The sequence below is a fragment of the Dryobates pubescens genome, chromosome 11, assembly GCF_014839835.1.
Source record: "Dryobates pubescens isolate bDryPub1 chromosome 11, bDryPub1.pri, whole genome shotgun sequence".
Lineage (NCBI taxonomy): Eukaryota > Metazoa > Chordata > Aves > Piciformes > Picidae > Dryobates > Dryobates pubescens.
The window spans coordinates 9,025,506-9,047,106 of NC_071622.1; the positions used below are offsets into that span (position 1 = coordinate 9,025,506).

Sequence of the window (21,601 nt, forward strand, 5' to 3'; positions counted from 1 at the left end):
CCCCCGCTCCTTTAGGGGATCCCATTAGGGGTTTAGGGGGATTTCTGTGCTGGGTTTTTTGCCTGTAAATACCTGCATAATATTGTAAATACTGTATATTTGCACATATTCACTCCATTCCATTGCAGAGTGTAGTTTTGCTTGTAACTATGGCTTCCATTTGCTCTTCTGACTGAGTGAGACGAGTTTTTGTTAATGCAGGTGGCCCAAACCATGACACGTGGACACCATAAAATTTCACTTGTAAACTTAATTTACAAGAGTTTAACAAACATTAATGATGGACAACAAATATCTAACACTATTAACCAAGACTAGACATAGAGCTTAAAGTCTCCGTGCCACTGTGCAAGCACCAGGAGAAGCTGTCCCAACAGGGAGGATGGCGCAACTCCGTAACTACGTGACCCTGCAGATGGTCACAGCTATCATGGGCAATAACCTCTCAACAGTCACACCTCTGGACAGTGTGGCCTTATCAGCTTAATAGCACTGGCTCAAAACAAAAAAAGCACTCCATCAGCATGATTAAGGAAATGGGGACAGATGAGCAAGACAGACCATTAGCCTTTGGGAATGCTTTAAGTGGTCACCTGTCAAGCAGCCTGGCTGTGTTTTTAAGTGATTAAATCAGACCTTCACAGAAACCTTAGTGTTGGTTTCTCAGTATTGTAACCCAGAAAAACAACTGCACTGAACTGTTGCTAGGGCTCATGCAACACACCACTACTCCAGACAGCAACAATCATCTTCTAGAAGTCACGTTATAAAACCTGATGGAGCTTAAGAAAAAGTTAACGTTTCATTACCTAAAAGTCATTCTTGATCTTTAAACACAGCCAACATACATTAATATTTAACCTGCATGTTAGAGATTGTGCATCACTGTTAGAAGCTCGCAGATAATACTTTCACAAATCATTCAGAAGAAATAGGTGAAGTCACTGATCACATGTTTTCTGTTTATTGTGATGAGAAATAACCAGCTCCCCTGATCAGGTACCTGTTTATTATAGCACAAGGCACCAATCTCCTTCAAGCAGCCAATCCAATCTATGTGTTTGAGGCAGAGGCTTCTTAAAGTCTACAAATTTAAACATTTGTATCCTAGAAAGCACTGCTGGTGCTTCTAACAAAGGAAAATGCTGAAGCAGCCAAGAAACTTCAACATTTGATTACAGTGTTTCCTCTTGAAGCCTGATTAAGACAACAAATGTTTTCAGGTTATTAAAAGACACTACTCAAAGAGAGGCAATCTCACTAATACTTGGCTCTTCTGAACCATTAATTAACATTAGCTGGAAGAATACTGCCACTGACCTCTAAAGAAAAGGAAGTAATTTATTGATCCTTAGGGGGGGGAAAAAAAAAAAAAAGAAGAAAGGAAAAAAAACCAAAACCAACAACAAACCACCATCACCAACAAAAACAGGTGGCAAGGGACCGCTGCATATTCCCAGTTCAAACCTTTGCTCTAAGAAAGGCGAACTGAAGTCAGACCACGCTGTCCAGAGCCTTGTCCGCCAGTTGATTACTGAGTACCTCCAAAGACGGAAGCGCCTCATGCTCTTTGGAGCCTTCTTCCAGTGCTCTCCCACTCTCAAGCTGAACTTTCAGAACATTCTTTGCTACATCCTGTGAACTTGAACTCTTTTCACTTCCCTCTGCTCCTCCAAGAGAAGTCAAACCCCAACATCAACCCAGCCTCCCGCTTGGGTGGGTGACCACAGTCAGATCCTCTTTTCCCCAAGCTCAGGAAGCACTGCTGCTTTGGACCTTGCCCAGATGTCCCCAGCCAGGTATGCAGACCTCTCCCTGACTCAGCCCAGGTTTTGACATCTATATTGACTTGACAATGTCTTCCTCATACTTGTGACTGGTGGTGAAAGCCAAGTTACACCTTTGCCATGAACAGGGAGGACCTCTTGTCCATCACATGGTCTATATGGCAACCGATCATTCAGTATCTTCATCCACAGGCTGACTGGGCTCACGTTGGGGGATGCCCTCAGCCAACTCACACTCCTGTGATGTATCATCCCTGCAGCTGGATACAGCTCCATGTCTAGGGTCTGAGCAGCACTGACCACAGCAGAATCATTACCTTTAATTACAGTCCTCTTAATACACTCCCAGTAGAGTCTCTCTTTTCTGTAACTGCTAGCTTGTCCCTAGATGGTGATCCAGAGTGTGTCCCAAAGCAGTTTTTCAGAGCTGTGCATCATATTCACATCCTCACCATTTTGTATTTTCTTACTTCAGCTCATTAAGTTCTGTGCTGCAGTTTTCCAAATGTTTTTTTCAGTCTACTGTAGCCATTTAATTCTGAGCTACGCTTCACAATGCTTGAGCCCCTCTCAGTTTGGGCTTACTTGCAGATTTAGTGAGTATTCCCCTGTCCACATCAGTAAAGAGAACAGCAAATAAAGCTCAGCCCAAGACAAACAAGGGTGTATTCACACAATTCTTCATGCCACCCCTTTTCTTCCTCTGATTTTCACAGCAAGTTATAGGTAACTACTCTTCAAACATGGTCTTTGAACAGTTATTTGTTTGCCATAGAATTAAATATATATTTCCCTATTACACAGAAATGCCACAAGAGGTTATATCAAAAGTTACTTAAGTCAAGCTACCACAGGTACAGCTCCTCCCCGCTTCTTACCCTCCAGATTCCCAGAAACTGATTATAAATTTTGTTCCAATTCTCCAAGCATTTCAGTTAGTCTAACTATTCTGTAATTCTCCAGATCTCTTTTTCAAAGGCAAGTCCTGTATTTGCCCTTTTCAATCCTCCAGGACCGCTCTTGCCCTTGACAATTTTACAAAGGCAATTTTAAATGGTCCAAAGGTTGCTTGGCTAGTTGCTGATGTACCCTGGGGCAAATTTCATCAGGCTCTATTTGAATACACCTATCTTATCTATTTTTTCTGATCTATCCTTTTCCTACTCTGCACTTTACTCCTATTGCCTTGTTCAAATTAATTTTAATTAATGTGAAGACATGCCCAACCAATACAATAACTACATGAAAGCCATTTAGTATTTTATCTTTCAGCTATGAAGTTAGGAAAAAAAAATAGCCCATACCATTCATCTATCATGACTGGCATTTTGGAGATGAAGACAATTTTAAAACAAAACACACACACCACCACCAACAAACCCCCCACCCAACTAAAAAACAACCCAAAAATGCACAAACACACCAACCAACCAATCACCACCACCAATCAAGTCAAATCAAAGACTATATATGGCTTAGGCCAGGCAGAAAGGGACCTGGGGGTACTGGTGGATAGGAGGCTGAACATGAGCCAGCAGTATGCCCAGGTGGCCAAGAAGGCCAATGGCATCCTGGCCTGGATCAGGAATAGTGTGGACAGCAGGAGCAGGGAGGTCATTCTGCCTCTGTACTCAGCACTGCTTAGGCCACACCTTGAGTCCTGTGTCCAGTTCTGGGACCCTCAGTTTAGGAAAGATGTTGAGTTGCTGGAACATGTCCACAGAAGGGCAACAAAACTGGCGAGGGGTTTGGAGCACAAGCCCTATGAGGAGAGGCTGAGGGAGCTGGGGTTGCTTAGCCTGGAGAAGAGGAGGCTCAGGGCAGACCTTATGCTCTCTATAACTACCTGAAGGGAGGTTGTAGCCAGGTGGGACTGGTCTGTTCTCCTAGACAACCAGCACCAGAACAAGAGGACAGAGTCTCAAGCTGTGCCAGGGGAGGATTAAGCTGGATGTTAGGAAGAAGTTCTTCACAGAAAGAGTGATTGGCCCTTGGAGTGGGCTGCCCAGGGATGTGGTGGGATCACCATCACTGGAGGTGTTTAATAAGAGACTGGATAGGGCGCTTGGCGCCATGGTTTAGTTGATTAGATGGTGTTGGGTGATAGGTTGGACTCGATCTCAAAGGTCTTTTCCAACCTGGCTAATTCTATTGTATTCTGCTGAGATGTGCGAAAGGAAAACATTAAATGTCAATAAACTCCTTGCCTGGAAAGAAAGATTTAAAAGAAAAAAATAACTACATTTTAGAAGTGACTAAACCAACCTGTTTCAGTTTGATACATTAAAAAAGCCAACAATTCCCCAGCAGGTACAACATTTGATAATAAAATCCATGATTTCCTGTGCACTGACTCAGTTATCTAGCACTGATCACTGTCAAAGCTAGAGTATTAAATTGGAATGGCCACTGGTCCAAACCAGCACAGCAAGTCCCATTCCTCCGTGAACACAGGAATCTTTAAGCACATTACAATTTAATGCACCCACCTGTTCTAGCTGTAATTTACCTTTCATCAGCTGGAAATTACCATCCTCATAGTAGAGACATGGCAACTTATTACAGGAGCATGGTTAGTCTGCTTCTATGCAAAGCAAAACAGACAGCCTTAGATCATCTTCTGTGATTTCTGTTTTTCAGCAAAATGAGCCAGACCTGGTGGTATGCTGTTACCACATCTCAGCTGAGGCACAGTAACCTGCATACACTGCTCCATTTCCAGCCTCAAAGACACATCAGTCTCTGTTCTGTGATCCCCTAGGCAGAAGATGCAACATTAATGGAGATTCTGGCTGTCATTCTCAAAAGCAGTTAGCGATTTGAATGCCTCAGTTCCTAGTGTACCGAACCTGAAATACTTTAAAAGGTCCAATTTTCAGAAAATGATGAACGCTCCAAAACTGCTGGCTGGTGGTGGTGGTAGTGTGTATTCCCTCTCTCAGTGTTTAAATCCAGAATCCATTTTACATGATGTTTCTACCTAGAAAATCCTTTTGCAAGACTAAACCCTAGTGCTACTGAAAAAGAACTGGGGGGGGGGGGGGGGGATAATTTTCTTTTGCTAGGAAAACATGACAAATCCATGCATTCTTCCAGTTACACAAAATATAGCAGTCTGCTCTTGAATATGGATCTGTGAGTATTTTCTTCCAGCATGATACGGTGAAAACCTCTCACAAAATACTATAATCAGCTTTCAGTGAAACCTGCTTTACTGGACACAACAACAAAGATTGATTTCCAACACTGTCAGGCCAAAAAACCCTCACCCAGTATTTCCAATCCGTGTATGCTTGTACTTGCTCTTACAACAAATGCAACCACCAGTAATCCCTGACTCGCTGCCTGCCTCCCCTGAAAACCAGATCCTAACTAGCAGAATCCTTGGGAAATCATCTGTGAGTTAACAAGGAATGGAAAGAAGATAAGAACAAAAAGAAAAGCCAGACCAGTGAAATACTGACAGCCCCTGCTACCATTCCTTATTCTATTAGTGGAAAATCTCAGAGTCTGTTTTAGTTTGGTACTACTCAATTGTTCAACCACAGCTCAGCAAACCTTACTAGAAATCCAGAGTTGCAGCAGAGACTATGATAGTATGCACGTGCACCTCGTGTGGCACTGTCCCCAGGAAGGGCACCACCACTGCTCGTGCCTGGCAGAGCCCCAGATGGGCACTGGGAACCCCCTCAGAGTCACAGCTGTGTGGTTTTCAATCTGCAGTCCCGCTGGGCTCAACTTCAAACCGGAAGCCTAACCAATACTGGCTGGTTTCAGCCAAGCTTATGCTGATAGCAGGTAGAACGAAACCAAGTTAATTAGGTAAATGTATTCTCAAAGGAGATCTCAGCACCAGAACTCCTTATGCACATTAACTTCTGGGGCATGCACTTTTAATGAATTCAGCACTTGTCTCAGGTTTGGAAAACACACGCATGGGGTGGCAGCTACTCAAACCCATTGCGCCAGAGCATGAGCAAGTGCTGACTCCATGGGATGACAAAAGTTATGCTGCCAGTCACGGTGATTCTACCTTTATTGCATAATCCTCAGATAGCTAAATTAATTAAGTGGGTAAAGGGACAAAACAAAAGCCACCTACCAATATACTGGTTGTATAATGGAAAAGGAAATGAGAAAGACCAGAGGGTTATAAAGCTCATGTTCAATTTTGCACTTATGTTTACATCTTCTAGTATTTCCAGCTTCTGCTGATGCTCTTTTTCATAAATACACTTCTGGAAACACATATCCCTGTACACAGCTAAAACACACATCTCCAAAGCAGAAAGGAATTTTACTAGCCTGAATTTGGAGCTTTAAACCCCACACATCCCTCTCCAATCACACTCTACAGCACACACCATGTGAAACCAGGTGAATGGCTAGCAGCCATGCCCTTTGGGCTCCAATATATTAAAGAACTCCACTAATTTCTACTCATTTGTAAGATAAAAAGTACCTGTAAAGACACTTGAGTGAACAGGACAAAAAAAAAAGAAAAGGAAAGTCATACCTAAGGAAAGCTGAGTTATGCCAATGAATTCAGCCAATGCCCTTTCCAGGATGTCATTTGAATACAGCCAGAAAATACTGTTCACCATAGTACAGTGAATAGTAATGGGCTACTCACTGCTTTGCCAAAGTGGCATCAATATACAATCAGATCACTTTTTGAGTCACAAACTTTGTGCCAACATTTTCAGGAATACATAATCTGTGTTACAGAAAGCATGCCTTAAATTAGAGCAAGGTATCACAGCAGGATTTCCCAAAGGCAAATAAATGTATACATACATATATATGTGTGTGTGTGTGTGTGTATATATATATGTATATGTAATTGAAGAATTCTAAGAGGATATCATGGCCCAGTGACAACTGTTTTGCACTTTAAAGACTGAATGAAGAATACTAATCATGTAGAAGTCTGAATTTGAACTGCAACTCCAATGTCCAGCTTTCAGTGGTCATGTTGCATGGATAAAAATCTCCCCAACCCATAATCACATAGACACACAACATGCCCCTAGAAATAGCCAATTCAAATGGAAAAACTGTTATTTTGGGGTTTTAATCTTTTCAAGCCGTTTTGACTTTAATACATTTATTAACTCCATTCAAATGGAAACTTCAGGTATTTCTGTACACCCCTGAAGGAGCAATCATGCAACAGTTTTAGTTTAAAAGAATGTAAAAAGACCACTTCAGGATGCATGACAGTTCCCCAACTCCCAAAAACTTAATCTGTATTCTGCTAATCTAGGTTACAGCTTATCTTCAGGGGTTCTGCTGTAAATCACTGCTTGATGCTTTAGATTCAGCCTGACATGATTGAAAGGGCTTCCTTTTCTTTCTTCTCCCATTCATCTGAACAGCAAAAGCATTACTTTTTCCAGGTTCCCCTGCCCCCTCCTCCCCAGATCAGATGGACTTCATCAAGGGAATTATTTTACAAAAAACCAAACCCTACAGATAAGGAATAACCTAGAGCAGGGAGATTCTACCCAATTTATGATCAAAACCCCCCTGATTTACTTTAAAAAATGTTACTGCATGTCACTCAAACTTTCGCCCAATTTTGAATGGACTGAGTTTGTCATCTTTCATTTCCTAAACCCTGAGTTTCCATTAAAAACGATAGAGGAACCTCTCAGGGTCAGCTGAAAGCATACATAACTGCATACACCAGAAAAGAAGTCCTAAAAATCTGAGAAGCCCTCAAGGACCACTGTTTTGCTGAGGAGCAGCATAAGCAAGGTGCCAGCTCAGCTCCCATGTAATGCTCTCACTGGTTTGGGTTCAGTTTTGTCACCATACGGCATCCTCCCAGGGGCGCTGCCATCTTCAGCCCTAGTAATGCTCTAAGTATCACAGTATCACCAAGGCTGGAAGAGACCTCAAAGATCATCGAGTCCAACCTGTCACCACAGACCTCATGACCAGACCATGGCACCAAGTGCCACATCCAATCTCCTCTTGAACACCTCCAGGGATGTTGACTCCACCACCTACTGGGGGCAGCCCATTCCAATGGCGAACGACTCGCTCAGTGAAGAACTTTCTCCTCACCTCCAGCCTAAACTTCCCCTGGCACAGCTTGAGACTGTGTCCCCTTGTTCTGGTGCTGGTTGCTAGAGAGAAGAGACCAACCCATTCCTGGCTACAACCACCTTTTAGGTAGTTGTAGAGAGCAACGAGGTCACCCCTGAGCCTCCTCTTCTCCAGGCTAAACAATCCCAGCTGCCTCAGCCTCTCCTCATAGGGCTTGTGCTCAAAGCCTCTCACCAGCTTTGTTGCCCTTCTCTGGACACGTTCAAGTGTCTCGATGGCCTTCCTAAACTGAGGGGCCCAGAACTGGACACAGTACTCAAGGTGTGGCCTAACCAATGCTGAGCACAGGGGCACAATGACTTCCCTGCTCCTGCTGGCCACACTGTTCCTGATGCAGGCCAGGATGCCATTGGCCTTCTTGGCCACCTGGGCAAAGATGCTTCCCAACATAATATAAAAGTACTTGCAGATGATTAGCTAGGAACAGTTATCTTAAAGATGACAGTGACTCTCCCATAATTCAGATACTGTCTGTATTTGCAGCTCATTGAGTCAACCTGTCACTAGGATGTGCTCAGCCCTGCTGCCCATGGTGAGCCTGCTTTCATGGCCAGGTGAGCCTGCAAGGAGTAGGAGAGCTTGTAAGGAACATGGAATCTGACCTGGCTGTATCTCGAATACCCAGCACCTTCCCATCCCCCTTCCTCTCCACCACCCTGAGCTGTGGGAAAAGCAGATACAGACTTCAAGCTCTGCTCTTCAGCGGGCACAGCAGCCCAGAGCCTTTCTAGCAGACTCTTGTATACGTCCAAAAGTAATCTTGCCAACTTCACCTTCAAGGAAAACCAGGCAGGCAATGTGCCATGCCAAGAAGCTCTTCCTCACCCTGTGAAAACATGAGGTTTCTGAAACCAGCCTTCTCATTCATTGCTCTCTTTCCATAACCTCTTAGATGGCACATCCCTAAACTTGAGCACTACCTTCTAATACACTTCCCACTGCCCCACCCAATGTCATCCATGCTTGGCAGGATCTACTCCGAAAGACTCTGAGTTCAAAACCTTGCTAGTATGCTTGTGTCTGCTTCCCAGGACCACACCAGCAGTACTTTTAAACACACATAGACAAGGACTGAAGTGCTTCAATTTCCACTTAAGTGACAAGACCAATTCCTGGGTTTAGAGAAATATTGTCCTTTTCAAGCATCAGCATCTTAGCTAATGAGTTTTCACTTCCCTTCCACACTCCATGAATACTGGGCTGAGTAAAATATAGCTCAATATAGTGTTAAGGTTAGTGGCCAGCTCTTTAGTCATATTTAGTACATTTTAAGACAGTTCATGAGTCATTACAGCTTCACCCTTGGGTACACACAGACATGTAATATACTTTAAGAAAGAACATTGATGTAATCCACTACATGTATTTCACAGGTTGCAAAATTAGAAAGAGCATTAAATATTTCTTTGTCATGCTATCATTACAAAGAAAAAGGTTGTTTAGCCTGGAGAAGAGAAGGCTCAGGGGAGACCTTATTGCTGTCTACAACTACCTGAAGGGTGGTCATAGCCAGCAGGGGGTTGGTCTCTTCTCCCAAGCAACCAGCACCAGAACAAGAGGACACAGTCCCAAGCTGTGCCAAGGGAGGATTAAGCTGGATGTTAGGAAGAAGTTCTTCACAGAAAGAGTGATTAGCCATGGGAGTGGGCTGCCCAGGGAGGTGGTGGGGTTGACATCCCTGGAGATGTTTAAGAAAACTGGATGAGGCACTTGGTGCCATGGCCTAGCTGATTAGTTAGGGTTGGGTGATGATCTTGGAGGTCTCTTCCAACCTGGCTGAGTCTATGATTTTAATAATGTTGCTTAATATACAATAAAAATATTTAATTGTCAGAGCCTGATTGTTTCTTCATATCATGCAATGGTGCTACAGCTTGAAGAAAATTCCTTAAGTAGTAACAGCTACATTTTAAATACCAAGTTGAAGGAAAAGAAGGGCTCAAGGAAGACCTGTCTTAAAATTCCTTACTTGAAGGGGGAAAAAAAAGAGACCTTTTTCAAGCTGTTTTTACAATGTAAATCATAATTCAGTGTGTGCACATGTGTCAGGAACTTTGCAATACTTTTAAAAGGGATCAGCATCACTAATGAGGCACTGAAATTCAATTTCTGGGGGAATCTGGGAGCTCAAAGCTGAACATTTTACCTGGCTTGGAAAGACCTTTGAAAAATAAAGTTAAACAGTAATTATACATAAGTGTTGCTGAGAGACTTTACACCTGTCTTGACATGAACCAGATCTTTTGCATGGATGATGAAATTCTTGGCATTGCTTTAGGTAATTGGGATAGCATTAGCTTAGGTAGGGTAAGAATCCAGCAGGCACAAGCCTAGACAGGTAGGATAAAGGAGTTACTGACTCGAAACAGCATGACATCTTATCTGTTGAAAGTCTAAACATGTTAATCATTTAACATAAACAGATCTGCTGATATTTTTAGAAAGGCATTCCAACTCCTAAGTAACAATGTTTTAAAAAGGACACCAATAACCCTAATCATATTTTCCACAGGTCTTCCCAGCCCTTTGCAGATTGTTTCTTCTAAACCACAGGCCAGGAAGGAGAAAAAAAAAAAAAGATAAAAAGGACAAAAGGAAAAAAAAAAGCCAAAGACAGGTAGCTGAGTTTGGTATTAGGACAATAAAGAAGTTGCTGGCAATCATCATTTGATTGTTGGCTACGCTACAGACTCCTCCTTCAACCTTTATCTCCTTGTGCCCTAGTTACCAGTCTGTAAAATGAAGGTAATGTTTCCTACCTCACAGGAACGTTCTCACAATAAATCCATAAATGCCTGGGACACACTGAGACACCACTGCAACAGAGGCCATAAAAATACCTAGGGAGAAGAAAAACAAGCATGAAAATAAGTCTCATCTGTGACCACAAGAAAGACATTCAGTAAAACGTAAAGCAAAGGTTAACACCTCACTTAGCAACACCAGTTCTCAGTGCTGGGAAAGAAGTGCTTCAGTTCAACACACATTCCCATCCAGACACTTTTAAAACCATGACAGCAAGGGACAGCTTCCTCTTCTCTACTTTGATGAGGTAAAGTCACAATAGTCCACCACTATATACAGACAGGAAAGGTGTTTCCTTTACACATTGCTAGCTCAGGCCTTTCATTACAAGTATCACATCAGAGAACCCTAATCATAGCAACAGAACCCAACATACTGACAATGATCTTCCTCAGTTTCCATATCCAGCATCTATGTAAAACTGAGTTCCTCCAACAGAACATTTAAACACCAACAGTGACCCAGCAATTTAAACAGCTTTTGCCTACCCCCAGAATTTATCTCCCTAATGATAAAATATTAATTACACCATCCTCCTTGTTCAGCCTGGAGAAGAGAAGGCTCTGGGGAGACCTAATAATGACCTTCCAGTACCTGAGGAGCCTACAAGAAGCGTGGAGAAAGACTGTTTACAAAGATCTGCAGTGATAGGACATGGGGTAATGGGTTCAAACTAGAGAAGAATATATTTAGATTGGATGTTAGGAACAAGTTCTTTACCATGAGGGTAGTGGAACACTGGAATAGGTTGCCCTGGGAGGTGGTTGAGGTGCCATCCCTGGAGATATTCAAGATGAAGCTCAACAGGGCTCTGGACAACCTGCTCTAGTTGAGGATGCCCCTGTTTACTGCAGAGAGAGTTGGACTGGATGACCTTTGGAGGTCTTTTCTGACCCAGACCATTCCACAATTCTATGATTCCTGTCAGGGCTCATTTTACTGCCTAAACCAAGCAAGTTTGTTCTCAGGTGACTCCCAATCCTTGAGATTATCTCTGCTAAAATCAGAAGCCTCCCATCTTCCACCCAGTGCCACCCTTGCAGCTCACTGTCACTTTGAGACAGCACAAAGTAAATAAAGCTGTGTTTCTCCAGCACCTGCAGCTCGTAACTATTCAGCTCAAAGCACAAGTTACTTTCTCCCAATGCTTCCTATGGTCATGACCCTGCACAGCTATCACCAAGGAGATTGTAAGAGTCTAAACTCCTGGTGTGACTCAACAAAGATAAAATCACTTGCTGCTTGCCCAGACAGTACCAATCCTGGATGCAAATCACCTTGCGATTGCTTCGTGATAACACTGGACTGCAGCTGGCCTATAACAATGACCCAAGGACCCAGCCATCACGCCTTCAAGACAGCTATCAGATACCCCCAGGAAGGGAGGGTGATGAGTCAATGGACTCTCCACCTGTTTCCTGATGTGTGATAAGTGGGTAGGCAGGGAGATGGAGAGGAAGGAGGCGGAGGCCCCCCCCCACTCCATCCAGACCACTGTCCAAACTCACATGAATACACTGAAAGACTTCCTGGGGAATGATACCTGGATACTTATGATTTCCTGGCTCCTGAATTCCTGAGGGACAATGCTCGGACACATACCTAAGGACTAAAAACTGTATAAAAGACTTGACCACTACTGGCTCAGGGGAAAGAAAACCACAGAGGAAGAAAACCGCAATGGAGGGAAGAAAAACGCAGAGAGAAAAACGCTGAAGGAGGACCATGCCGCTGAGAAGGAAGGAAGCAGACTGAACCCTCTCTCCATGTCCTCTACTCATGGAGCTGACCCATGCTGCCCAGAGGGACCTCATCTGTTCTCCGGCCAAAGCCTCAGCACCCTTTCTCTACAGACCCAGGCTGCCCAGAGGGATCACATCGCATCTCCAGCCAAAGCCTCAGCACAAACCCAGCACCTCATGCAGCACCTCTCCTCCACAGACTCAAACTGTCTTGGGGTGGGTGAGGGGTGTGGTAATATGATTCCTTTCCTCTTCTCTCTCTCTCTTCTCTCTTTCCCTCTCTATCTTCTCCCTCTCCCCTTCTTATTTCCATTTTCTCTATGTAATAAATAGTCTAGCTGTTGATATTTTGGCCTCGTTTGTGCCGATTAATTTCACAGCACGGGAATATTCAAAAGAACTAGTCTCCTTCCCTCTCCGGACCGAGACATTTAATTGGCGTAGTCGGCAGGATTCCCGTGCAGTGAAAGTATCACAGCAAAACTCCTGTATTTCTGAGAACCCCGAGATATGTGTGTGTGTCTGAGACGTACTCTGAGTACGAAGTGAGTGCGGAGTCCAGATTCGCGTTTTCACTCTCCCGCGAGGGAAGTGGCCGGAGAAGGACGAAGCGAAATTTTCAGAGAGACTGTGTGGGAGTTCTCAAAAGCTTTCTATGTGTGTGCTTTCTCAAGGAAGATTATCTGGGGTACAAATTTTGAATTTATAGTGTGACCTCCTTGAGAATCCTCTGTACCCTGCTTTAAATGTGTGTGCTTTCCCGGGGAAGATTAACTGGGGTACAAACGTTGATTTTATAGTGTGGCCTCCTCGAGGATTCTCAGTACCCTGTTTTGGGAAACCCAGTTTTGGTGATATTTGTAAAGTGTGTGTTCTTTCGGGGATAGTGTGGCTTTCCCGAGAAGGCCGGTATTGAAGCAAAAGTTGAGTAACTTCTGCTGGTGTGTCTTCTCTCCGAGAAACAGAGATTCTTCCTTAAGAATCACAGGTTTCTTGTCCCGGTGTAACAGAAAATTTGAGGTACAAAAGCCGAGAAGCTTTTGCAAGTGTGGGTTCTCTCAGGGAAATTGTGTTACCTCCTTGAGAAGCCCAGGTTGGTTGGTTGTTTTTTCTTGTGTGTGACCTCTCCTGAAAAATCTATTGTGCATTTTTCCTGGAGAAGATTAGTTTGGAGTAAGCTTTTAAAGGTGTACGTTTTCCAGGGAGGATTTTGTTGGTACAAACAGTGTTTTTGATCTGACTCCCTGTGAAACTTAGTGCCCTGTTAAGAAATGCTTTGTGAAACAAAAGAGATGGCCCGGAGTGAGAGGCTTTTTAACCTTTTAGAAGCTCACGGTGCCCGCCCATCTGTACAGGTACTTGACTGGGCCCGTGAAAATTGGCATAATTTCCAGAGTGTGGCTGATAGAATTGTGGCCCTGCAGAAAGATGCAAGAGCAAAAGCCGGAAAAGGCAAAGGTTTTATTTGTGCGGTTTTAGGCGCCTGTTTAGCTGCTTCAGTGAAGGAGAAAGAGGAATGGCATGAGCGAGACAATACAACTATTTCCTCTTTGCAGGACTTAGTTTCGTCACTACAAAGCCATGTTGCCACTTTGAAAGACGTAGTGGCAGACCTTAAAATTCGATTGGAAAAGGAGAGGAGGCAAAATTCGTATTTGGACTCAAAACAGGGTGTGAATTACCTGGAGTCTGCCCCTGTGTACCCTCGGGCAGAATTGGCAACAGCTAAGGAAGCTGCTGTGCATGTGAGACCTCTCATTAAAACTGAAGTTTTATATGAGGATGGGGAAACTACCCCCACTGTCACAACTAAAGATGCACCTTTCTCCTACACTGTGCTGGCCAAAATTCGTAAAGAATTTGCACGCTCTGCTGTGGAATCTGAGGTGGAATATGTGTGGCGAGTTTCACAAACTGGAGGTGATCAGATTATGTTAACAGAAGCTGAAGCCATGGGCTATTGGGGTGATAATGTTTTTCTAACCACGAAAAACAGGAGTGGACCCTGGAGCCTTACCCAGCGAGCTGCCTATTGGGCAGGGGGGTTTGATCCAAAGGAGAGAGGAGAACCTGTAGTTCTGCAGGGAGGGATGAATCAGATAATGGAGAATGTGCAAAAGGCTGCATGCCTGCAAATGATCTATGAAAGAGAACTAAAACATCATTTTGAATCCCCCCTTTCTCTTCTGGTGGATGCAAACAGAATGACTCCTTTGATCAGGGGTCTCCCTGACTCGCTTAAAATAAGAGGTATCGAGCTCCAAAAAGAAATAGCTAATACCCCACTTTCTTCCAGGACATGGGAAGATTTGGGAAGGGAGTTATTAGATTATGCCAGGCAGTATGATATTCCTGAGGAAAGTAAAAAACCTCAAACTAGAGGCTTGAGACATGTGAAAATGATTCACCCACCAAGCCCCCAGGGCCAGTCGCGCCGTATTCCTAGTAGGCACCTGGCTAGGGGCAGGGAACACTTGAATACCCGGCAATATTGGTGGGGGGTGGGTCAGAAGAAAGGTATCCCAAAAGAAGTGGTTGATGGGGTACCCACGAGGCAATTAGAAATCATTGTGAAATGCTGGCCTGAGCCTAAAAAGAGGGCTGAGGCCACTGCTCCTCTCTTTGTGAAACCATTTGGTGAGGGGAGGGGTATGCCCCCCAGGGCAACTAAGGGCTTCACTTCTCAGTGGTGAGTCGGGGGTGAAGCATGAGTCAGAAGATCACCAAAAAAATTGTACTTGGTTCGGGGAAAAGCTTTTGTTCGTGTTTAACTTGGCTTTGAGAGAACCTGAAACAATCAACGATACTTCCAGGCCCATTCAAAGTAAATAAGCGAACTCTTTCAGGGACATCACCTGAGAGGGTGTCTGTATGGGAACCTCTGTATGGGAACCTGAAAATACCAGTTTTGTATGTTTTAAGGTTGTGTTTCTTATTTAAGTTCTAATGCTAAATATTACCTGTTATTTAAATTATAATGCTGAAGACTACCTGATGTATTGTCAGAAGGACTTGTCTTGTTACAATATAGAAGACCTCTCAAGTTTTGCATCGCAGAAGACATCTCTTCAAGGACTGTACTTTCCATAGCCCCGCAGACATTCAGATCTGGAAGGAAGCTCTCACTTCAATTCCAAACTGAAGGACTGACGGGGTGGGGGGGGTATGGGTTTGTTCTCTTGGCTTCCAGGAGGAACAAGGATGCTTTCACCTTGTGTAATTACCTGTTTTGTCCTATTTTGCTAGTATTGTTAATCTTTCACCTTGTGTAGTGTCCAATATGCAATTTGTGTCTAATGATGGTGTACAACAGATTTGTGCCATTAGCCAACCAAAACTTATGTCTATTGAAAAAATTGTTTAAAACTTCTTTCCTTTCCTTTCTTTTCTTTCTTTCTTTCTTGCTTTTATCTTTGATTGACGGGGTGGTGTAAGAGTCTAAACTCCTGGTGTGACTCAACAAAGATAAAATCACTTGCTGCTTGCCCAGACAGTACCAATCCTGGATGCAAATCACCTTGCGATTGCTTCGTGATAACACTGGACTGCAGCTGGCCTATAACAATGACCCAAGGACCCAGCCATCACGCCTTCAAGACAGCTATCAGATACCCCCAGGAAGGGAGGGTGATGAGTCAATGGACTCTCCACCTGTTTCCTGATGTGTGATAAGTGGGTAGGCAGGGAGATGGAGAGGAAGGAGGCGGAGGCCCCCCCCCACTCCATCCAGACCACTGTCCAAACTCACATGAATACACTGAAAGACTTCCTGGGGAATGATACCTGGATACTTATGATTTCCTGGCTCCTGAATTCCTGAGGGACAATGCTCGGACACATACCTAAGGACTAAAAACTGTATAAAAGACTTGACCACTACTGGCTCAGGGGAAAGAAAACCACAGAGGAAGAAAACCGCAATGGAGGGAAGAAAAACGCAGAGAGAAAAACGCTGAAGGAGGACCATGCCGCTGAGAAGGAAGGAAGCAGACTGAACCCTCTCTCCATGTCCTCTACTCATGGAGCTGACCCATGCTGCCCAGAGGGACCTCATCTGTTCTCCGGCCAAAGCCTCAGCACCCTTTCTCTACAGACCCAGGCTGCCCAGAGGGATCACATCGCATCTCCAGCCAAAGCCTCAGCACAAACCCAGCACCTCATGCAGCACCTCTCCTCCACAGACTCAAACTGTCTTGGGGTGGGTGAGGGGTGTGGTAATATGATTCCTTTCCTCTTCTCTCTCTCTCTTCTCTCTTTCCCTCTCTATCTTCTCCCTCTCCCCTTCTTATTTCCATTTTCTCTATGTAATAAATAGTCTAGCTGTTGATATTTTGGCCTCGTTTGTGCCGATTAATTTCACAGCACGGGAATATTCAAAAGAACTAGTCTCCTTCCCTCTCCGGACCGAGACAGAGATCCATCCCATTTCTACAGCTCCAGGTCTCAAGACTTTATGAAAGACATTCTGATCCTTCAGAGACCTGACTGTGCCTCCTGTCTAACCCACAGCACTTTGAGCCCTCAGGGCACCGTTCCATGGTGCCAGTGACATTGCAGAGAACACTCACGATCTCCACAAAAACCACATTTTGTATTTTCACTGTCAGCTCAGCCCAGCAACCTACAAGTCGAGCTCAATTACACTCTTAAGTGTTCTTTAACGTGAGCCAAATGACTACAGTCCCCAAAAGGATAAGTGATTCAAAATTATGCAAATGCAGAGAATGAATTATTTACCTTTTATCATTTACAAAACACTCATTCTGTAAAGAGTTTCAACACTCCTACAGAGACTATGACAGTGCCCTGAAATTCAGGTCTCTGATGGCTGCTGTGTCATGCACTGACCACATCCTGAAAGGGAGAGGAATATTGCAGGTGTGCTCCAGCTCTGATTTGGGACAGGGGGCTAAGACAGCCTGCCCACCCACTGCCCCTAGCACTTAAGGACACTTCCACCTATAGCCTCTCTCATTCCCTCACAACTTGAGCTGACTGAAACAAGAAAAATCTCCTCAGGTGGTACTTTTTTTTCCTGGAGAGAAGAGCAGTTCCCTCCCTCCCAGCACAATGAGTGGAACCAGCTTGGGAGCCAGTCAAACAAGCGCTGGAGCTGGTAGTGGGGGAACAGCAAGATCACCCCTTCTGCTGGCAGTCTGCAGCCAGCTTAGACTGGGACATACTGGAAACCTCAGCCCAGGGAACCAGCATGCACTCACCTTTCCAAGGACTCTGATCCATTTAAAACCATGCTCTAATAACCTTCACAAACAAATATATTATGCAATTTGATGTTGTGCAGCACTGACTTCAACGACTCTGTAGCAGTGCTTACGCTACTATATTTACTTCTGGCAAACACTGGCAGCATTCACTGCAGTCATTCACAGTGTGTTCCTGTTTTAAACCTGGAGGTCTTACCCTGCCAGTATCTATGCACAATGCTCCTCAAGGAGTTTTTCATAACGTTGACCATGTTGTCCCTCTTCTGTCCCTGCAAGCTCCCTTGTTAAAACATAATTAAGTTGCTTCCCCTCTAATGTTTTTTCCCCTTTAATGCTGTGTGTGTGTGTAATTTTCAATGCACCACATTACAGCTTCCCAGTTTTCTAGCCCAGCCTCTCTCCCCAAGTGTCAGGTCAACAACTCCCATTTTCAGCTGTCTCCACATTGTCAGGCTCCATCCTTCCAGTCAGAATTTGAGAGAAGCACCCTGGGATTTGAGGAAAGCCCTCTTTTAGGCATGCACACATCCACTTTGATGCCCATGACCAAGACTAACATGCTGTATGAACAGAAGATAGATGACACATTTGTTTTCTCCCTTCCCCCATGAGTAACACAATGGCCATTTCAGTACTGCCTCTTTTCACTCTCTTCATCAGCAAGTCTTTGTTGCAAGAATGGCAATCACACTTGAGTGCCATCTATCCAGCAGTAAGTGGTTAAACCCCAAGACACATTGTATACAGAGAAGGATATTTAAGCTACTTAAATGGCAATCTTTTAATAAATGCATAAAAATGCTTGAAATTACTGCAGGCCAGCAGTTTAAGTTAATATCCTCCCTCAAACGTATTGGTCTCTGCTGCCAATTTTTACATCAGTTTTGATATATTCCTTCCAAATTTGTTCTTTCAAAACCCTATGGAATTTCCTATAGGGTTCCTATCTAACACACAGTTGCAGTCATCCATGGTACATATGCATATATTTCACTAAAGACTCCCAGCTCCCAAAAGCATAAGCAGATTTTGCATTTCCATAACAGGGGCAGTTCAAGTCAACTATTCTCAGCAGCACCACTGCTAGAAAAGGAAGGGGAAATGCATCACAGAAAAAAAAAAATAAAGGATATATTTTTTAAAGTATCTTTTCTACACTGGAAAGGCAGAGAGCAGAGGCTGGAAAGGCAAAGAGCAAAGATGAGGTTAGAAAACACTCTCAAAGCATAGAAAGCGCTGTTTAATATGCAGTTTATAACCCCCTGAAACCCTCACCACAACAAGACCTGTGCACACTGAGGGGATGGCTTATGCTCAGAATTCCTTTGCATCTGTTTGTCTGATATGTATATTTGAATTTTCACACTGATTCACTTTTGGCTGTCACAGCCACCTTTCTAAAACTGATATTCTGCTTGCAGAGGGAAAGGGCACACAAGCGTGACGCACTTGCTGTTGAGGGTTAAACATTAACCAAAAGACTCGAAGGAAAGTGGTAATGGCAGTTCACTGGAGATAACCTTCCTCATGAAGCATGCTGCAGTCTCCATCATGGTAATTTAGTTTGTTAGAAGTCCAAAGTGTCTAAAAAGAGACCACATCAATAGGATTTTAGCACTCTAAAGTACACACAGCTTCTCCTCTGCCCCAAGTTAAAACTCAAGGCCAGCCAAGAGCTAAATATCCCCCTGCAGCACCCTGGAGGAAGAGCTCAGCACCTACAGCTGCACCAGGACACCTCTGCAGCCAAAATCACAAACACTAACACCACACTTTTGCCGGTTTCCATTTGTGTCAAGCTCAGAAGAGTATTTTCTGAAGTTCTTCAGGGCTGCTTTTTCAATCTACGTGACAGTATTTATTGAACAGACAATACTGGTAAGTCACAAGCATTTCATGCAGCAGTGACAACTGCAAGGAATTCCTTGTTTCTTGGTAAGCTCCCATGCTGGCTGACACAGCAAGAGGCACTGTGAGAGGTCAAGAAAAGCCACAACTTATCACAAGAAAACAGCAAATTGTGAAAAACCTGTATCGCAAGGTTAGCTGCCTAGGCGCAGCTTTAATAGAGCTCCATAAATACCTCAGTCTAACACTGACAGAGGTTAAAAACCTATTATCTCTCCCAAATGACAGTGTGAACATATGTTCAATCAAGCACCCCGCCCCACCAAGCTACAAAGTAGATTCTGTTCTTTCAGTTCCACAAATACAAACCACAGGGAGCATTTTAAATGAAAGCGTTATGAAGATTACATTAGGCAAGTTTGATCTACTGTAAAATGCTTGCACACATTAAGAGGGAGAACCACCTTTAACACCTGCTTTCTCTTCAAACATAGCATTATCTCTGTGCACGGCTTGGCTCTTAATGGGATCAAATCTCCCAGCTAAATTGCGAGGCTTACTCCAGCAGCAAAGAGCATTTTAAATGTTTGGGAACCTAGTGGCCTGCTAATACCAAACTGGTGGCAATGTTCCTCTAGGAGCATAGACTCTGCTGAGCTGCTCAGCTGGCTGCTGCCCTGCAGCACGGCTCTGCAGAGCAGAGAAGGTTTTTGCCCCGGTGTGAAACGTTGTGACAAGAGAGCTGAGATGTGGCAGCTGCAGAAGGACTGCACAATCCAAGAAGTGCTGAAAGTCAGCATCATTAATATTCACAAGCAGACTGATTTGTTTTCTTACCAATAGCTCATTGTTATTCACAAATATTAATTAGTTTCTAAATACCACCTGTTACTCAGTCCTCCCCTCTGCTGCTCCCTGGCTGAGGAGGCTCCCAGCCTCTCCACACTGCTCAGAGACTTAATGATGTCTACTCTGCTACTGGGAGGAGAGGCAGAGTATAATTACTTATATCTTTCTCTGCTGACCTCTCTTGATGATGAAACAAGCAGCTCTAATAGCCTCTGATGGGAGCCTGGTCCAGCACAACTCAGATGGGAAGGATGTCAACTGCACTAGTAGGTCTTTGGAGTGGAGGAATGGTTTTAATGATCCAAAATTCAAAGATCTGAATGAGAGGAGAGATCAAGCTCAAAGATTCTCCCTGCTAGAGGGAGGGAAAGCTTTTAATGCAATCACTCACATTTCCAGGGTTCACTCACGCTTTAGACAAAGTTGAGGCACCAGGAATTGCTCATCACATCCTACAATACAAATAAATCTCAAGTCTGCCAGGAGGAAAGCTGTTAAACACCTAAACAATTTCCTTTGGATTTCTTTAGATCATTTCCTCAACACATCTCTCTCTGAAGGTAAGAGAGAGGTAAAGGCAGATAGCCAACATGGGACTCCTCCTTCCTACTAGCAATGGTGAATGTGTTCTCTCCTACTAGTTATATGCATTGCCAATAACGTGAGAAGGTTGGGCAGAGCACTAACAAAACTGGGCAGAGCAGTGATAAAATGTAGAAGTTCACAACACATTTAAGGCTGAAGAAGTGATGCAGATGAGTGACCAAGTACTGTCTTGGTCTCTCCAAACCCTGGTTGTAAGACCTCAGTCCTCTGAAACACACTCATCCTGCTCACTGTCAGAGACAGCTAGGGAGAAGATGAGTTTGTCTCGGGGAATTCAAATACAAATTAATACAGGAATGGAACTAAGTCCTTGAGCCCAGGCTCACACCTGGCCATACTGAAGAGATGAATCTAAAGCACCCTCCTCACAGATGTCAGCTGAAAGACTCAAGCTCCAAAACATAGCATTTGGCATTTCCATCATCTTAAGAAGGTGCTGCCTTTTCAATGCAGATACAGCATGAAGATTGTTATCCCACTGCTGACAGGCTTGGTAACAAGGCACAGACATCAACCTGTACACTTTCTAGGGAGAAGACAATCTATTCAATATACCTTTCTCATCAGCAGCTTTTTCTTACACATCATGATTCCACCAACAGTCCAATCTGAATACTTAAGAGGT

The 21,601-nt window shown here is 44.0% G+C and overlaps 1 protein-coding gene across 18 annotated transcripts in view; it reads right to left on the reverse strand.

The window, feature by feature from the left end:
* Positions 1-21,601, reverse strand: part of PTPRF (protein tyrosine phosphatase receptor type F) — a 416,351-nt gene that overhangs the window by 295,934 nt on the left and 98,816 nt on the right. For all 18 annotated transcript variants that reach the window (XM_054165224.1, XM_054165218.1, XM_054165223.1 and 15 more), the window contains exon 2: positions 10,661-10,741. The gene's annotated coding sequence lies outside the window, so the exon portion shown is untranslated. The remainder of the gene's footprint in view (positions 1-10,660; positions 10,742-21,601) is intronic.